The following is a 20788-nucleotide window of genomic DNA, read 5'->3' as shown; positions in this document are numbered from 1 at the left end:
TTAAAGGGACACACCACTTAAATTTTTTTTTTTAAAGTTTATTTTCCATATCTCCTAGAGTTAAACAATTGAGTTTTACCATTTTGGAATCCATTCAGTTGATCTCTGGGTCTGGCGGTACCACTTTTAGCATAGCTTAGCATAATCCATTGAATCTGATTAGACCATTATCATCGCGCAAAAAATAAACAGAGTTTCAATATTTTTCATATTTAAAACTTGACTCTTCTGTAGTTACATTGTGTACTAAGACATACGGAAAATTAAAAGTTACTCTTATTCTGGCATAATAATCAAGGATTAATGGGTGCAACAGGCGCAATGGTATTACGCAGTGCCTGAAAATAGTCCCCTTGGTAACTTTCAATAGCAGGGGACATTTTTCAGGCAGTGCGTAATATCATTGTGCCTGTTGCAGCAATGTTACGGCAGCAAAGTCCTTGATTATTATGCCAGAATGAGAGTATAGTTCCTAGCTATTTCTGCCTAGAAAATCACAACTTTTAATCTTCTGATGGTCCTAGTACACGCTGTAACTACAGAAGAGTCAAGTTTTAAATAGGAAAAATATAGAAACTCTTTAGTTATTTTTTATGCTAAGGATGCTAATGGTCTAATCGGATTCAATGGATTGTGCTAAGCTATGCTAAAAGTGGTACCTCCAGACCCAGAGGTCAGCTGAATGGATTCCAATACCGTAAAAATCTAATATTTAACTCTTAATATTTTAAAAAAGTGGAGTGTCCCTTTAAATAAACATTTCTTAAAAATCCACTGTGAATTTTTAGCGGTATCGAGCGGTGAGATTGCGAATTGTAACCACCGTTACTTTTGAAACGCAAAAACAAGCAATGGTAGCTGCCACAAGACAAAGACGTCATCGTCTGAGACAACATAGGGACAAAATGCACTCTGTAGAACAGTTTGTCCGTTTAGGGCTACTGTAGAAACATGACACTTTCTTGGAAATGGACCCGCAGTGTATATAGCTAATTTTTAGGTAATAAAACAATACAACTCATTATGTAAGGTCTTTATACACCCCTGATAATATAGCTATGTGTATTATATTGCATTTCTGTCAAGAGATCCTTCTAAAAGTCCCACATTGCACCTTTAAACTCGAACATACTGTAAATAGGGGCTTGCTACAGACCTGAAAACCACAGGGAACCTACAAACTGATCAGTAAGCAGTGGGCACAATCTAGTTTATGAAATCACAGAGGGCAGTGATATCAGCTGTTCGCTTCACTATTGTACAGGGGTAAACTTTTGTATTATTACCATATAGATTGGCTGTCTGTCTGTGTCATTTCCATTTTGATGGAAGCAGAGCACAGATGACATTATAGACAGTAATATAGCGTTTCATGATGGGTAGATAGGGCAAGTGTAGAGAAAATGGCTTGGGAAGCTGTGGTTCATATTTTTCTTCAGAAAGTACCACAAGAATATGTTGCTACTTCAGTAAGTTTTAACCCTGACAGAAATATCTACAATCAAGTCAGTACTTTATTATGCCTGAGTGTTTTAGAGGTCTCCAGCACAAGAAGTATAACATTTAAATAACACGGGAACCTTCATTTTAATCTTTAACATTTTTATTATTAGCCTATTAATGCATTTTTTGGATGCCTAATCCATTATTTCAGAAACATTTTTTAAATTCAAACTATATTTGGAGGACCCCTGGTAATACCACCAGGGACCCCCTGTTGAAGACCCTTACCATAGAAGAACCATTTTGGGTTCCACAAGTATCCATTTAGTCAAATGTTTTTAGAGGAAACATTTATTTTATCTTTTTATAGTCTTAAAAAAAAATTTAAATACAAAGAACCTTGAAACAGAAAGGTTCTTTAGGTGTCCAAGCTTCTTTCTGGAACCATTCAGCCAAAAATGGTTCTTCTATGACATCATGAAGCGTCTTTATTTTTAAGAGTGTGATTATCAAGGATCCTGATTTATAAAGATTCAATGCTATGAATGTCATTTTTAATAAGATAAATATTATTATGCTTGAGTAAAAGATTTGCATAGAGGCATTTGCAATATAGGCCTCTACTCTTCAATGCATTTTAAGTGTAACAAAAGACGAAGAGAGCTGTAAAATTAAAATGTCCTTGATGCAGTATAACCAAACATACATTATTATACATAAGCTATTGAAGGTAAAAAATATTATTCCTTTGATTTACTAATAAATGATGTTAACATTTCTATTATGTGTACCTAGTTAAAAGTATGGGACTGTGTACCACAATTATTATTTTAATATATTTGTAATGTAACCATAATAACAAAGTATGTATCTTAATTTGATACATGTAAGGGTCCCTGCTCCTCCTCTCTATCTATTAAGGGGTCTCTTTGGCCTGAAAAAGTTGAAGACCTCTGTTCTATGGAGAACATTTTAAGCACCTTTTTTTTATAAGAGTGTAACACATCAGTTTTTGAAGTTCAGTGAACATATGGCTGTCAAAAAGAAAAGAAAGCCTTTTATTTTCTACCTCAGAGCATCAGACCCATCACATTAGGCTTTTGTTAAGCACCTGGCCCTACAATTTTCTTGTTTCTTTGACTGTTGCCAAAAACCCTCAATTCAAGTCTTCACTGTTTTGTGTCTCATCCTTTGTAATTATTCTTTTATCTACCAACTGCTGACGCCATCAACAAAATACATTTAAATCCAAAGAAGTCTCTGGTCAGCATCAGTGTCAGACTTCAGGGACTTTGCAGTGATTTACTATCTCTTCTTATTGGTTCAAAACTGTTGATTTTACAGACAGTTATTGGTTGCACTCTCTCTTTCAGGGTCATGTTTGGCTATAAACGTATTAGCAATAATTGGCCATAGCTCTTACAAAGTGCTCTAACAAGCCCTCTCGGAGACTCAGAGTTCTTTGGCTTACATTTACTGAAAAACAGAGGTTGTAAGTTTAATTATTTTGAAGATTTTTTACAATTAAAACTTCACATTTGGCAGATGCTTTTATCCAAACTAACTTGAGATGCATTCAAGCAATACATTTTATCAGTATGTGTGCTCCCTAAGATTGAAGACTGTAAGGGCTCTTTGACTGGTGCCTCATCACATATTCTTATTCAGCCTGGTCTCCCTGTTAATACATAGTATTTACATGTAAGTTTCAAAAACACAAAACTTATTTTTTGTAAGTTTAAATAAATGTTGAAACGTACAATGTAGACGGCGTACAGTATTATTAAGTTTTTACATCTACAAAATGTAAAACATTTACAAATCTCTAACCCAAATGTGTAACTGTTACGTAACGTCGACGTAATATGATGACCAAACTTACATCGTGGTGACCGGAAAAGTGAAATTCGTAGATTCGTCGCCTCTACGTAACTTCGCAACGTATTCTGCCTGTCGTGGGCACGTCGTGACAACGTAATGGATTAAAAGTTTTGTGTTTGTAAGTTTTGTGTTTGGGTCTCAGTTCAGAAAAACGACCGGTCCTGTCAGACGCCATGCTGTGCATGCACGGTGACGCGCTCTGATTGAGTTCAGCTTTTTTGTTTCAAGAGCAGCTCGTATGGTGGTTAAATATCTATTCTATTTTGACTTATTTCAGGGAAACTTTGAGACTGAAAAGTTGTAACATGCTAACCTAAATAGAAAATAAACTGTTTATATAATTGTAATGGAAATGAAATGACCTCCTTGGGACGTAACAGTTACGTTGCCAGTAAGTTATGAAATTACAGTAATAGTACGAATGTATTACCTAACTGGAACGTACTTGGTTACCTCGCGACGTTAGGAGACCGTACTGGAGACGTGGTGATTTTGTACTGTACTGGTAATGAAATTACCTCCCTAGGACGTAACAGTTACATTGCCAGCTGGTAAGCTGGTCATGAAATTATCAAAAATGAACAATAAATTACGTAACTAGGACGTCGTGTGGGATGTTCCCACCCTAACCCAACCCCAAACCTTAGCCTAAACCAAAACCCTTTTCATACAAAATGTTTAAAATACCTAATGTATTCTTTTTATATTATGCAACTTAACGGACAAATATGTTGGAACATTTTAGTAATAATAATAACAATATAGCATTAAAAGATATTTGAAGTTGCTAATACAGTCCTACCCAAAACAGCTTATTAAAATCATGTAATGTTACTGTTACAAAATTAAAGTTATTGATCCACGAGAATGTTAATGCGGCTTCCCTCTGTCACTGCGCACATTTCAAAATTCAAACGTACACCGACTATGGCCCTGTCCCAAATGGCACACTCTGGACTTGTGGTCCTCCTCAGAGTCCACACTTTGATGACATCATGCATAGTGCAGACCGGAGTCATTTTTTTGGACTGAGGCCCTGTCCCAAATGGCGCACTTCATGTGGACTTTCGTCTCGTGGCCTTAAACTGCGCGTGCTTGCTTAGTCTACGAGTCCGTAGGGTGTACCATCTGTCATTTTTACACTTCGAAGTGTGCTCATCAGCGCCCCCTTTGCACCCTTGATGCGGTCTTTGGCGAAGCCCGCACTGCAGCAGGCTTTGCGCACTTTACCAATCCAGAAGTCCTTGCGAAAGAACAATCAGAACAATCAGACCAATCAGACGACAGAAGGGAGGAGTTCACACTGACGGGCAACTTCTCTTCCTATTTCCGGCTTGACGCTCGAGTCTGTCCCAAAACACGACTCCGGTGCACCCATGTGGACTCGCATCAAGGGTCCCTAAAGTCTGCACTAGATGATGTCATCAAAGTGTGGACTCTGAGGAGGACCACAAGTCCGGAGTGTGCCATTTGGGACAGGGCCAGACTCGAGCGTCAAGCCGGATTTGTCCGGATTGTTCTGCTCTTTCGCAAGGACTTCTGGGTTGGTAAAGGGCGCGAAGCCTGCTGCAGTGCGGGCTACGCCAAATACCGCATCAATGGTGCAAAGGGGTGTTGATGAGCACACTTCGAAGCTTAAAAATGACAGATGGGACACCCTACGGACTCGTAGACTAAGCGAGCACGTGCAATTTAAGGCCACGAGACCGAAAGTCCACATGAAGTCCACCATTTGGGACAGGACCTGAAACGAAAGGAAATTACACAAAACTGTGAAGTAGCATGCAAAGAGCCAATGAGCGTTTGATATTACTGCAGTAAAGCAATGTGTCGTAAAGCATCTTGAGGAGTGATATTTCAATTTGAAGTTTATAACGATTGCGCAATTTGTCTTTTATGGTCACTGATAAAGAATGCTGGATAAAGAGTTGAATTTGGATCTGTAAAATATGTGGTTTACAGCGAATCAATAAAATTAACATCTTTTGTAAATTTATGTTGTTGTTAGGTGTAATTATTGTTGTATAGGAGAAGAGCACATAGGAGAAAACGCGTTTTTGTGTGTCATGGCAAATAAACTAAATACTACAAAATAGTTAAATGTTATTCATTTTAAGGTTTTAAAGTGTAACAGTTAGTCTGGTTTAATATTGTGTAATTCTCTGAATATCATGAACATCTAATTAGGCTAAATGGGTAAACTGTCTTAAATTAGTCAGAAAATAAGACTGAAAACAGGTCATTAATGAGAGTAAGAAACACCAATGTCCTGTCAAAACATCGATATTATATGTTTCAGTGTGTTTAAAATGTAAGTAAATGTACACATGTATTCTCATGAGATCACGTTGTCTTATTAGCATGCACACAAGCTACCAAAAGCAAGGTACGGCAAAGGGTTTTGTGTTCCGAGAGTCTGACCGGGTCTGATGGAGTAATCTGCAGGATTATACAAGCAGAAGCTAAAGGGTTCAATATGTGCCACTTTTCATCAGGAAGACACAAGAAATTTAACCCCCCAAAAATTATTTCAGGGATGAAAATCCTCTTGTTGAGTGGGGAAATCAATACTGCAAATAAAAAAAGATATATGTTTAGAGGTTTTCACTGCTAATCCTGAGGCTATATCCACATGAAGCCAGAGTTTTCTCTATCTGTTTCAAACAAGGTTCTTTGTAGTAAACAAGGTTCTATTATGAAAAGGATTCTTATGAGAACCTGTGACTGAATGGTTGTTTGAGGAAGCAAAAATGGTTCTTCTGCGGCATCACTGTGAAGAACCCTTTAAGCACTTTGTGTGGTCCATACCAATATGAAAATAATTTAGCATAACCCCTTCTTTTAACGAAGCAAAGTATTTAGTAAAAGCCGACAATTTTAACATCGTATAACTACAGTTTCCAGACACCTTGCCAGACGCTTATGCTTGGAAAGCTCCTGAGCACTAGAATCATCTCCAGGGGCCTGAGAGAGATCAGTACACAATCCCTTTTCTCAAGATTATTACAGAGGCAGGTAATAAAGCCTAGCCATTAGAGAAGATGCTTTGTTTACTCTGTGCAAATCAATTACCCAGCGTTTATTTGCTGTTAGGATTGCTGTGTTAGTCCCTTCGCAGGTTACACAAAGCATTCAGTCACCCTCATGCTTGGTTAGACACACCTATTTGGATGCTTGCTCACCGTCACCCCACCCTTAACTTCCCTTTATGGCTGTTTGCAGGCATGCGAACAAATGATATCTGTCACTTGCAATTTATTAGAAATTTAGGTTGGCAGCTTGCACGCCGAATATATTTGTGCGTGAGGTGAAGAAGCGTGTTGTGCAGGTGATGCATAACCTGAATGTGTCAGAAAACACATCTGTTCCCGCTAATTAATACCTGAAGTTATGAATACAAGCCTATTTGCAACACGGTAGCCTGCCATTCACAGCAGACCTTGAATTCTGCATATCTCTTTCATCTGAATGCGAGCTTCAAGATGGATCTTTAGATGAGACTCTTCGTGCTTGTTTTTGCAAGAAAAGTATGCTGTTATTGACTGAATTTAAATAAGGCAGAACTCTCACACATTTCTATTTATGTAAATTCACACTCTTTTGGAGCACGAACGTGGTCTCAATTCATCTGGAATATTGATGATACAGACAGTTTAGTTGTGCATGATCCAGAAAGTTGATTTAGTGCTTCAATAACAAGAATAATTTTTGGTTTTAATATATAAAGGTTGACTTGTTGTTCTATATGTTATTCTATAAGTCTATGGTTGTTCAATAGGGGAGAACCGGGGCAAAAGTAACGTGAGCCGAAAGTAACTAAGCGATTTTCTCCGAGCCCTGATAACATTTACATACCAGACTATGACAGCATCTTTAGCACATAAACTCTTGACAGACCTGACAAATATCACGTTATTTACTTACCGTTTTCCACGTGTAGATCCAGAAAGGTGTTTTCAACCATGAAAAGTATATTCCTAAAGCGATAATTTTTTCCTTATAACGCGTTGTGTTTTTCGTTTCGTGTGTTAAAGTACTGATCAATCTACAGGTTATTTAGTGCACTAACACATCCTGAAGTTTGACTTCTCAGAGTTTTTCAAAATAAAAGTAAATCTGTTTAAATGTGAGGAGATCCTGTCGGGTCGAAAGTAGAACTTGTTACTTTAGTCCCGCTGCTAATACTGTTGTATGTAAAAAATTATGTGATTCTAATTTGATTTAATTTCATATTCATTGTTCAAACTGTTGATTTTTTTTATTCTCATCAATTTAAGTTTGTACTGTTGGTTGCTTTTGAAACATTTGATAAAACTACAAATTTTAAATGAAATTGTAATTGAATTATTTTTTACAAAGATAAATTACAAAATATGTTTGCAGTTACATATTAACGAGGTCATAGTCATGCACTGTAAAAAATTTCCTGTAGAATTTACAGTAACTTACTGGCAGCTGGTTGCCAGCAACTTACTGTAAATTAACTTACAGTAAAAATACTGTATACAATTTTACAGTATTATTTAAAATACTGTATACAGTTTTACAGTACTATTTAAAATACTGTATACAGTTTTACAGTACTATTTAAAATACTGTATAGTTTTACAGTACTATTTAAAATACTGTATACAAATTTACAGTACTATTTAAAATACTGTATACATTTTACAGTATTGTTTAACATGCTGTAACTGTATTTACAGTATATTATATTTTCTACTGTAAAATATACAATAATTTTATACTACAATGTTTATTACAATGTGTATTTTACCGTAAAATTTCCTGTGATTCATTTTCCCATTTCTATTTACTACAAAACTGCACAAAATTTAAATGGAGGTGTTAAAACAGCTTTAAGTAAAAACAAAAATAAGCAATGACAACATGTTTTTAAAATTTCTTTTAGTTTTTCAAATACATGAAATCAGATTTTCATATTTTTGCACATTGAACTTTCAGCTTGCATCACAAACTGTTTTTCTCAAACCGGCAATAACATTTACTCATAGATATCATATTACAGAATTTAAATCAAGTCATGCACTAACTCAGTCATAATAACAATGTTCAAATACAAAATACTTTTAGCAAGTAACACACAAAACATTTACACACACATATCACAGCATCAATTCATGAACAATACATTCAAATGCAGTCATAAGCAATGTCAAAAACTCATACATTCAAAATATTATTCTGAGTAAATTGTAATTTCTTGCAGCAACAGCTTTTTCAAAGCCAATGTAACATTTACTCACCGTTTCATTTCACAGTATTATCAAATAATCTTAGTACAAATTCAGTTATAACTGTAGAGGGTTTCAGCAGTAACAACATAAACAAGCGGCTGTCACGGTCCGCATGAACTTCCGATAAACTCCGCTAAGAATAAAAAACAACACATAGATTAGCTCGGAAACCAAAACATTTGTTATTTTCGACGAGGCATTTGTTCAAGAGATCAGTTTAGCAACTAGTCAGACCATTAAAAAAGCAAAACCGGAAGTAAGGTTCGGATCCAGACGTGTATCACGTTCATCCGATGAAACCGTCTATAAGAATAAAAAAAAAAATCGTAACAAAACCTCTCCTGCGTAGACTTATTTTGCTTTTAGAAGCAACAGTAGTAACATGTATACACTGGAGTTTCATATTACAATATTATAAATCAGTGCATGAACAAATTAACTAAAAGAAACCTTTAAGATAAAAAAGAACTTCACAAACCTCTGGTGAGTTGAGTAGAATGTATTTGCTTTAGTTGCTTAATAGTTTTGCTTAATTCATAAAGTTCTGAATAAAGGTGGATATATACATGATGGTTCAGGCCACAGTTCTTCCTTTGCACCATCTTCCCACTTCTTTTGCTCACCTGGAACTTAGAGGAGCACTTGCTGTTGTCGGGGCTGATCCACACAATAAATCTTTACATAAAAAATAGACTTAATTATATCATTTGATGTGTAAGAGAGGGACACTCCACTTTTTTAAAAAATAGTGCCATTCCTAATCTTTGCTATACAATAATATCCTCTTATTGCTCAGGACCACTGTAATTACCACAAATGACCAGCAGTTGCTAATAGATGACAAGACTTTGCCACTTCCTGAAATCTAAAATCATATATAAAAGCCCTTATGTCCTTCCTAACCTGTATGCACTTTCTTTAGGGGAAAACAAAAGAAGATATTTTGAAGAATGATTGTTACCAAACCACTTTTGTTGATAGGAGTCAACAAACCAACTAAACATGTTTGGTAAACAACATTTTTCAAAATATCTTCTTTTGTGTTCCTCTGAAGAGAGAGCATACAGGTTAGGAAGGACATAAAAGTAAGTAAATGATGAGTCTTTCTTCAATATTTACCAAATGTTATAGCATACCGAAAGATGTACTTACCTCTGAATAAACTCCAAAGTAGTGGCTGCTTCCACTTGGTACTCGATGTTGAGCACGTAGTAGCAACCAAAGTGAACAGCAAAAGCTGAAGAAATGGTAGGTCAATCGCAGGAAAGCGGACTTAGCCTTCAATCGGCAGCATCCATTTTTTGTTTTGTAGATCTGGATCCTCTGAAAATAATTAATTAATAATAGCGTTTGTTATTTGATTTTGGTGTAAGTAACAATATTTAGATGTTAGAGCTTTTCTCAATAATTTGAAATCTATCATTTTAAAGTGATAGTTCATATGTCCCCAAAATTCTTTCATCATTTACTTACCCTTGTATTGTTCTAAGCCTGTAGGAGTTGATTCTGTTGTATTTATAAATACACAAAAGAAGATATTTTAATAATTGATGGTAAGCACGGTTGATGGTACCCACTGACTTCCATAGTAAGAAAAACAAATACTGTGGAGGTCAAGGGGTATTGTCAACTATTAGATAACCATCATTTATCAAAATATTATCTTCGCTCAAGAAATTTAACTCATGCAGGTTAAGAACAACACAAGAATAAGTAAATGAGTACAGAATACAATTTGGGGGGGGGGGGGGGTTACCTAAAAAGGCCAATCATCATTTCATTACTCTTGATATTCAAAACTCAAGAAGAATGCCAAAATTTAAGCATAATGCTTAACATTAACAAAGGATTAAAGGGATAGTTCGGCCAAAAAATTATATTAATCCCAAGATTTACTTACCCCCAAGCTGTCCGAGATGCATATGTACATCGTTTTTCAGACAAACACATTTTCAGATGTTTTAGAACTTTCAGTTAATTAAATGTGAAGTTACGGGGTCCACGTTCTTCAAGTCCAAATGTGCGTCCATCCTTCACAAAATAAATCCAAGTGGCTCCAGGATGATAAACAAAGGTCTTCTGAGGGTAATTTGCACGGTGTTGTTGTAGAAATATCCATATTTAAAACTTTATTAACGAAAATAACTACCTTCCGGTAGCGCCGCCATCTTAGACTCCTCTGTATTCAGGAGAGAGTATTAGTGTAGTGTACGCACTTTTCTTAGTGACGTATGACAAATTCGGAGGGCGGGGGCACAGAGCAGCAGCAGAGTAATCTCTGTAAGTTGCGTGATCTTGAATGCGGACCCGACTAACGCCGGTTTCACACCGCATGCGTGAGCAGCGCGTATGCGTAGCATCAGCAGCGCGTGAGGAGAGCGTTGCTGCACGTGGCCATTGTGCTTTCATACCGGCTGCGTTTGCAGCGCATACTGTGCAGTTTAATAACAGTATAAAAATCTCAAAATCTCTTCACATTACTTTATTGTACATGCATTAATGAGCAAAACCTCTTCAAGACGTTTTTTGACGGTCATTGTTATTTATAAAACTGTGATTTGTTTAACCCACATTGTTTTCGTGCTGTTCTGGTCCGTGTAATGACAGATATAGACACAATACATAATTATAGACATAAAAAGCCCATGGCACATTATTAAATCTGTTTCTCTGAAGTTTTACAAAATAAAAAAAATCACTCAGTGATTGACAGCATAAAGCAGTCGATCGTGTTTCCCTTCAACAGTTTAAGCATAGATTTATAGATGTATGTCTCTATTTCTCTGAAGATTATAGATGAGGAGTCATTTAGTGCTGGGCAGACAGTGAATGACAGCGCAGTCTTCTGGTGTTTTTAAATATTTCATTGCTTTCTTTTAAATTGCTCAAAGTCATGACTGTTTTAAACACACTTGGCGTCACATTTATTATTTTATGGTTAAATTACACTTTTTCGCGTCAATCCACGAACATTTAAAGCATAAACAATGCACTGTCACTTTAATTGAGCGTGAGCAGCGCAGCAAAAATAGACCCGACGCCGAAATGATCACAGCACTGCTGCTTCAGCGACGCTCCTGCCACGCGAGCACGCGCTGCTCACGCGTGCGGTGTACATGCTTTAACTTGTTAATATGGGCGCCGAAAAAAACACGCGCCGCTTACGCGCTGCTCACGCTTGCGGTGTGAAACCGGCGTAAGATGGCGCCGCTACCGGAAGGTAGTTATTTCGTTAATAAAGTTTTAAATATGGATACTTCTACAACAACACCGCGCAGATTACCCTCAGAAGACCTTTGTTTATCATCCTTGAGCCATTTGGATTATTTTGTGAAAGATGGACGCACTTTTTTTGGACTTCAAGGACGTGGACCCTGTAACTTCACATTTAATTAACTAAAAGATCTAAAACATTTTCTTAAATATCTGAAAATGTGTTTGTCTGGAAAATGATGGACATATGCATCTCGGATAGCTTAGGGGTGAGTAAATCATGGGTTTATTATCATTTTTGGCTGAACTATCCCTTTAATCTTTTTACAGTTTTTTACAATCACTTTGCTACTATTTTCAGAACCTTGATGTCATTTTTCACAACTCTAGACACAAAACTCACAACCAAAGATCAAAATGCACATTTTTCAAAACTCTTAACTCTTTTCTCAATTGCTTGGATACAATACACATAAACCTTGGATCATTTGTTCATTCAACCAAAATCACATGTTCAATATGACACAACTTAACATCAAAGTACTACTGTTTCAAAAGGCTATTCACACATCACATTTCAAATAAGTGTCTATTCATTTTCTTACAATGATCTAACTATCAATCAATACAACTGCCCAAAATGATAAGTAACTGTTGCATTATTCGTAATAGTTGTATGGAAACAGACAAAGAATCTTCCATGTTTACTGAAAATCATGAAAGTTTCAAGATAATGAGGTTCATTGTCACCAATAAGTATGGAGCATGAACCAATTATCACTGTACTGTATAGATGCAGGCCCTTGTAATTGCTTGTCCAATTCTGCCAACTTGTTACTGATGATTGAGTGCAGATTGTGAAATGATGTGACCTATGTTGTGATTGTACTGTAGTGTTTTCATCAATACATTACAAACTTTGTTCAATGATTCCAATGTGTCTGTCGTATTCTCTCTACTACTGCAGTACTTTTACAGATATGTATTTGCTCTACATGTACCATAATGAAATCTGTATCACCAATTTTGTTCTACAATACTTAATGATTGTACAAACAATGACTTAGTGAAACTATCAGTTGCTTGTGTGTGGGTGATCTATAGTTATGTTTCCATGGTATTTCACAGTAAATTTGTGCTTTGAAACAATGATTGTGCAAGTGCAAGATGTCTTTAAAGATGTGAATGCACAATGCAATGTTTTGAACACTAGACAGCCTGTGTTACAAGTGATTACCGTTTTGAGTTTTGTATCTAGAGTTGTGAAAAATGACATCAAGGTTCTGAAAATAGTAGCAAAGTGATTGTAAAAAACTGTAATGTTCCCAAAGTATGTGTTAAAGAATCTTACCAAGCATGATCAGCCGTGGAGTGGAAGCAAGGGAAAGCGTGGTCTCTGCATCTGTCGTTGTTGTTGTGACCTGCACACGCACGCACACACACACACACACACACACACACACACTTTTTCTTACTGGCAGTTATATCAATTTAATTCAACGACCCATCGTCAATTATTCCTTGTTAGATGTGCATGTTAGAGAGAAACTGAGAGACTGACTTCAAAATAGGGTTAAACACAAAAGCTCAGTTTGTCACCTAGCATTTCATATGAACACTCACCTGTACCAAACGCAGTCAAACACGAAAAAGAGAACCGTTTATGTTAATATGTTGATGGTGAAATGTTCTAAAAAGGGGAAGAAAATAATTAAATATGATTATTTGCACAGAAAGTTGCGTTTTGTTCAGTCTTAAACGAGTTTCTACCTCAAAGCTCTCTAACTATCTTGTTCACAACAGTCGTGTGAGGTAAATTACCGTCAACTGCGTGTTGTTAAGTGTTTAAAAAAAGTGTTTCAAATTAATGAACTAAACCAAAAATATTAAATATGGTAAGAAATCACGAGATTATACCTTTGCTGATGGTGAAATGTTCTAAAAAGGAAAATAAATATATATGATAACGTGCACCGAAAGTGTTGTTGAGTCTTAAAAAGAGTTTTCACCACAAAGCGCTTTCCCTATCTAGTCACAACAGTCCTAACGTGTGAGGTAAACAGAGCCGGACAGTAACGGAGTACATTTACTTGAGTACAGTACTTAAGTACAATTTTGAGGGATCTGTACTTTACTCGAGTATTATTTTTGGGGAGTACTCATGACTTTACTCAAGTACATTTGAGAGGCAAATATTGTACTCTTTACTCCACTACATTTCTATCCATAACCGTGAGTACCCGTTACTTCTTCTAAAGAAAAAAAAAGGAAAAAAGAAACATCTCAGAAACCCTTTTCTCAAACGTGATTGGATTGTGCAGGCGCCACTGATTGGGACAGCCTATCAGCTATCACCTTCAGCTTTCCGCCAAAGTCCCAATAGTCAGATTTATATAAGAGAAGAAACCATGGACGAAACAATGGATGAAGACACAGCAGGTCCATCCTGGAAATGTGACAACCCGAGGCTCCACCTTGCCAGACTATTATAATTTTCTAAACAAGTTAATGATAGTTTTCGCTTTAAGTGTTTGCTGTGTTTACCAAAACAAAACTTCATCACCGCTTACAAAAATTCAACCCCTTGAGAGTGGCAGGGATCACTGGTGATACTGGATTATTGTTGTTCAAATTTATTACTCTTCAAAACATCACACTCTTACTTGGTCTGGACAAACTCAGCATCACAAGACAGGTTTAAGACTCCAGCTTCATCATTTGACGACTGTTTGTTATTAAACTGGTTTGCAGTGACATTCATTTCTTAATTTATGCCAGGAGTGCAAAATAATTAATCTGAAACGTTCGTTATTTTGAATATAAGTCATCAAAAATTCATTCTCATCTTCTCCGGTTTATTTGTATTCAAATACATAAAATATACAGAATCCGCCAGGGCTTTTAGTACAATGGTGCGCATATTTGAAGAAATAATGATTAATTATCACATGTTATTAAAATATTTAGTCTTACAGAATAAGATTTCTATTCATTTTCCACTGAATTATGCGATCTGAAGAGCTCAAAGAGCGAACGGAGTGAGATGTGTGTCTCCTCTTCCTGATTCGTGTCAGATTTGACCTCAGAGCTCTATCATTTGCTGTACAGCTGTCAATCATCTCACGTGGTTCAATGTGCACTGTGGCAGTAGTAATGCAAAATTTAAAAATGTACTCTTGTACTCTTGATACTCAAGTACTTTTAAAAACAACTACTTTTTACTTTTACTTGAGTAGACATCTGACTGCAGTACTTTTACTTGTACTTGAGTAAAATTTAGCAAAGGGTAACTGTACTCTTACTCAAGTAATGAAGCTGTCTACTCTGTCCGCCTCTGGAGGTAAATTACCATTAACTGCGTGTTGTTTCAAATTATTTAGCCAAATAAAAAATTAAATATGTTAAGAAATCACAGGATTACTAATTTTACTTACCAGCTGTTTAACTTGCAACCATTGTCCTGTGTTCTTTTTTTCTTCGGGCGGGGATCCGTGCCTTTCTGTAAAGTGTCAGGGTTTCGCGCTCATTTTTTTTTACTGTATTTCGATTTAATGATGGCTGGTCATAGAGTGCAAAAGAGACTGTACCGCCATATGCACACACCAATTAACAGCGTGTAAGGGCCGCGTTGAGTCATGACTCTTCTCAAAAAATAATGTGACATACAAAACTATAACATTGATTCATGATAACATTAAAAACGTTTACTATACGTGTAATTCATAACAGGATAATCTTTTGCAAGTGAGCTGCGGCGGGTTTGTGTACAGGCACGTGATCAGCACAGACGTTATTACATCCAGGGCTGTGTCTCAAGTCGTTCCCTATAGCTCCCGAGGTGGGGAATCATTATATCGTGTAGTATGCGGGTTCGGCCACTGTCAAGGACCCTCACTTTATATTGGAACACTATTTCGGTTTCCTGTGTCGTGGCTGCTTACACGCGTTGAGAAAATTCACAGCTGGTATTCATCACTCATCAACAACCGGCAAAACCTATCTCTAATTTTTAAACACTTACATTTATAAATTAATTCGAATATACAAAATACTTTAATGAAGATGATTATATTGTGTTTTGATAAATAAATCAGCTGTACTTGCACTAATTTAGTTGTTTCATTGTTTTTAGGACTTTGTTTAAGTCTTCTGAATTTTACTTTACATTTTAAATCAATATATAAATACAATAATATTACATTATTTGTATAAGATAGCTTAATCAGAGAGTTAATCCCCAAAAAACATATTAGCACCACCTGCTATTAAAATACAGTATTTTTGATTAACTGTAAATTTTACAGTAAATAGAAAATACAGTATTTTACTGGCACATAGATTACATTTCCCACAATGCAACATCAAAATACAGCAACATACTGTATAACATGCCCTACGGTAAAATACAGTTCATATTACAGTAAAATACAGTGTAATTTACAGAAATCGTTAACAGTGTGTATATTTAATAAAAACTATCTATCTTGTTTTGTTGTGTTACTTTTGATCCACCTGTGTGTTACTTTCGTCCCTACAGGTGGGGTCGAAAGTAACATTTCACTATGTTTAAAGTAAAATTATACTGAAGTCGTTTTACATTTTTACAAAATTTCACCTGGTATTGATAGACCATACTTGTTAGTTATTGACCACAGCAAAAAATATATCTCTGTCTATAACATTATCTTTTAAAATTAAGTTTTTCTGATAAATGGTACTGATAAGTTCTGCCAAAATTAGTCCAGAAAATCTGTATATCTACTTTACTTTTTCATGAACAGGGAATCTGATTCTTATCAATCTTACTGTCTAAATCGCTTTACAAAGTTAAGCGCCTAACTTTAAGTTTTTTTCATTTAAAATGAATACTGATAATCTACATATATCAAAGGACACATATTATGCACATTTTTGCAATGTGTAATATTAGTCTCAGGTGTGAATAGAATGTGTCTGTAAAGTTTCAGCTTAAAATACCCCACAAACCATTTATTATAGCATTGGCCATGGGCGGGGCTTTATCAGTGTGATGTCACATTAACAAGAGAATCAAAACAGCATGTCTGATGAGACTACTTTGGCTTAAAACGGATTGAAGGAGAGGGTGGATTTGTTCATTAGAGTTTTTGTGTTCACACACTACCAACACACATATATGTCTTACACCTTGAAAAAATGGATTCTGCATAAAATTATGCAAAATCCAATTAGCCCTTTAAATTATCCAAAAACTACTAGCACAGTGTTTGTACATTATCCCAAATGTTTTCAACAATGTTTGAATTCAAAGAATTTGCAGTTTTAATCAACGCTTCGTGCCCTTGTTAGTATTGCTTGTGGCGCCTGTGCCTCCTCTTCGAATGAGGCAAAAAAGCAAAATATGTGTTCAGGATTCAATGTTCATCTCGCATCATGTCAAAATACGTGCCCTCTGTGCATCAAAAGGGTTCATGATTGTCTCGCAAGACACTCACTTAACACTAAACTCTGATTACACAAGATTAAGCGAGTATCTACAGTAGCAAACACAAGCATCTCTTTTATCATAAACCCTTGCGAAGCATCTGTAGCAGGCACGTATTTCGACATGATACCCGGTGCCCATAGGTTTACATGACGCACTGAACACATATTTTGACATGAAGATCCACACACGACAATGTTTTGACGAGTTTCGCATTCGTGCCTCCTCAGAAAAGTCACCACTGCTTGTCAATGTGTGCTTATACATTATAATGTAATTGTAATAAAACTTTCTTTCATTATGTCATTCACGAACATGATTTGTGAGTCCTGTCGGATCAATTTCTGTTGACATTGAAGGTGATACTACTACTATTATAATTCCATACTCTTTAACAGTGTCATCAAGCTTAGTGACCTCTAGCTGTAACAATGACATATTGTGCCTTTAATAAAATGTTTTTTTTAATTTAAAGCCACAAACACATTCATTTCTGCTTTTCCTGCTTCAAGATGATTTAGTCATTTTTAAACATAATTTTTCTCATTTGTAGGCCTTATATACAGTACAAAAAAATCCTCTAAAGAAAACCTCTACTGTTGTGGCTGCATTTGAGATCACTTAAAACTTTTCTGGTTTGCCTTGTATGCATAGCTTCTGCAGTGATTTTTAATAAGAACAATAATTGAAACTCAGGAATTAAAAGACAACGCTCCTTGGCCGCTTAACAACTTCATGTAAACTGCAGAGAGAACACACATGAATCCTTTAAAATACTACTTCATTTCTTCTGTAAGATGCTCAAAATATCTAGATGATGCATAGAGAGAAGTTTGAAGAATGATGTCATGGGTAACCGCCCGAGGGAGGCAGAGCTTATCGGATTGAATCAAGAGGAGCGGTGGTTTGTGGCCTCCATTCACGCATGAAGTGGTGGAGGCAGATAAAGCGTGACGGCCTCTTCTCTCGCAGATTATCTCTGCTGTGAGGAGAAGTCCTCAACTCCCGCCTATCACACAGGGAGCTCTTTATCGGCTTTAAGTCATTTATTTTGGAGATGGAATCTCCACATCTGGCAGCAGCAACACCGTGTAAGTGTAAGAAAAGATGAAAGGAACAGAATTGAGGCATAAAGTCATTTTTTTTACCAAAGTGCGCATGGATGTGGTAAGCACGGGCTGGCCAACATTTGTGGCTGAGTTTGCCAGTATTTAAAGGTCAGCAGAATCAAAGACACTATTTTTAAGTTATATATAGCAAACACACACACATGAAGCTTTGTTTTCTAAATTATGTCAAAGTGCTTCTGTAACTTAACTAGAGCATGATGCTATATCCTAATGTCAAGTGTTGATTCCCAGGATGCATGTATATATAAAATTTTTGAATGTACTGTAAGTCGCTTAGTTATAGTTTAAAAAGTCACTTTCAACAAAAAATAAAGTTACGAATGGTGAAATAAGCTTTCACAGCAACTGGTATATCAGAGGTCTCCAACCGTGCTCCTAGTGAGCTACCGCCATTCTGAAGGAGCTAATCAAGGTGTTCAGGGTTGCTTAATCATTTTAGACAGGTGGGTTGGAAGTCTGCAGGATGGTATCTCATCAAGAACAGGGTTGGTGTCACCTGTGATATGCGCTTCAGTAAACTGCAGCACGATCATATCTTAAACAATATAGTTATATCATGCATAATCTGGTTGGGTATCTGCTTGAAAGCAAAACATTTCAAAACAGAGCTACCTGTATGGCACTTAGACGACCCTTCAGATAATTCTGTCAGTTTTTCGAACCCTTTTCACGGAAATGGCTTTGTCATCAACAGCTTGATTTCACAAAGCAGACAGCAAGCTATTCAAATCACCCTTTGAATACTGTCTGCATGAACAAGCGTGTCAAAACAAAGCAAGTCATCTCGGCATTATAGTTTTGTTCATGCCCTCAAAACACTGCAAAGAGTTGGTGTAAGACTGTTAGGTGCTGACTAATGGTGCATAGCAAAATCGTGTAGCTCTAATGAATTTGAAACAGGCCCTATGTTTCACAATATATGCAATACGTACACTCTGAAACAATGTTGGGTTATTTTTAACCCAGTGTTGGGTGAAAAAGGGACAGACAAAGTTGTTTGGTTAATTTAATCATTATAAAAAAAATTATATTTGAAAACAACCCATCATTTTGGGCTGAAACAACCAAGCAAAAGTAAATTACAACCCAACTGGATGGGTTCGTCCCTTTTGACCCATTGCTGGGCTGAAAATAAACCAGTATTTTTTTTAAGAGTATATACCATAGAATGTAAAAAATATGGACGTATTGTCCATGACGTCATTCATAAGTTTGTGAAGAGCTTTTTTGAAAGTTAATAGTTGGCGTGGCTTGCCGTCGTCATCTTAGCTATAGGTGTGTTCGAGATCATCCGGCGCTGTGCAGACCGATCGGCGAGGTTTGCCGCTTGCAGTTGATGGAGGAACTGAAGACGGAGACGTCAAGCCGGACACCTGCTGCTTGCCGTAGTGACGTGTGCGCCGTGTTTCCTTGTTTTTAATCGAAAATAATGTGAATAAAGTGAATAAGATGCATAATTTGATAAAAACAACCCTTTTAAAGGACAAGTTCGGTATTTTGCACTTGGGGCCCTGTTTTCAGATTGTTTGTGATGAAGTAGAGCGGTTTTGACTGAGGTTTGGACGTGTGCGGCTGCCCCGGGAGTTTTTGGGTGTTTTTGTTTCGCCTCCCACCTTTACAATGGGTTTAATGGTGCACTGGAACAGTCCTTCCTAAAGTGCATTGGACTTTCGTTTGCAGAGACGTGGAGCTCGCCGGGTGTTCAGGGGTGTTCACTGGTGTGCTCGCACAGAAATCGCTGCAAAATACGCATTCCAACAGGTTTTATCGTAGTTTTTGCCAACTTCATTGACTTGTATCAGATGTGCTGTGAGTTACGCTATTACTCTGCGCCAGGAACTTTGTTTCTATTCTTGCAATTGGCAATGGCACATTAGTGCCACCACCTGGGCTGGAATGTCTATTATTCAAGCTCTAAGTGGAAGAATGTACGGGTGTGAGGCGTTTGGAAAAATAGGTCCACAAGTTTACAACAAAAGGCTAAAACAGCTGTTGGAGGGCAACCTTTGCGGCGGTTTTTGTGTGGGCGTATCGGTGGGCGCCCCTGACCACTCGGTGGGTTTCACGTCTTTGTAAACAAAAGTTTGGTGCATTTTAGGAAGGATTGTTCCAGTGCACCATTAAAACCATTGTAGAGGTGTGAGGTGAAACGCAAACAAGCGAACATTCTCAGGGCAGCCGCATATGTCGAAAATTCAGTCAAAACCTTTCTATTTCACCATAAACAATCTGAAAACAGGGCTTTAAGTGTAAAATACCGAACTTGTCCTTTAATAAAAAGTTGCAACCAGAAACATTTTATATCGAATATTTTAATTGCTGCTTATACTGTATACCCAAAAATAACGGGAAACAAGTCTATATTATTACAATACCAATAGAGTTTGTTATTTTCATTT

The 20788-nt window shown here is 36.7% G+C and overlaps 1 protein-coding gene and 1 long non-coding RNA gene across 2 annotated transcripts in view; both read right to left on the bottom strand.

The window, feature by feature from the left end:
* dll4 (delta-like 4 (Drosophila)) overlaps window positions 1–20788 on the bottom strand; it is a 307909-nt gene that overhangs the window by 115088 nt on the left and 172033 nt on the right. The window lies entirely within an intron of this gene.
* Window positions 8779–15586, bottom strand: LOC129453475 (uncharacterized). The gene is made up of 6 exons (XR_012358437.1): window positions 15230–15586; window positions 13713–13733; window positions 13419–13485; window positions 13147–13216; window positions 9735–9905; window positions 8779–9257 (listed from the first exon to the last, which is right to left on the bottom strand). It is a non-coding gene; the product is annotated as an uncharacterized lncRNA (long non-coding RNA).

Source organism: Misgurnus anguillicaudatus, chromosome 18, assembly GCF_027580225.2.
Source record: "Misgurnus anguillicaudatus chromosome 18, ASM2758022v2, whole genome shotgun sequence".
NCBI lineage: Eukaryota > Metazoa > Chordata > Actinopteri > Cypriniformes > Cobitidae > Misgurnus > Misgurnus anguillicaudatus.
The sequence above is the reverse complement of the archived record's forward strand: the minus strand, read 5'-3'. Positions and strand labels throughout refer to the sequence as shown.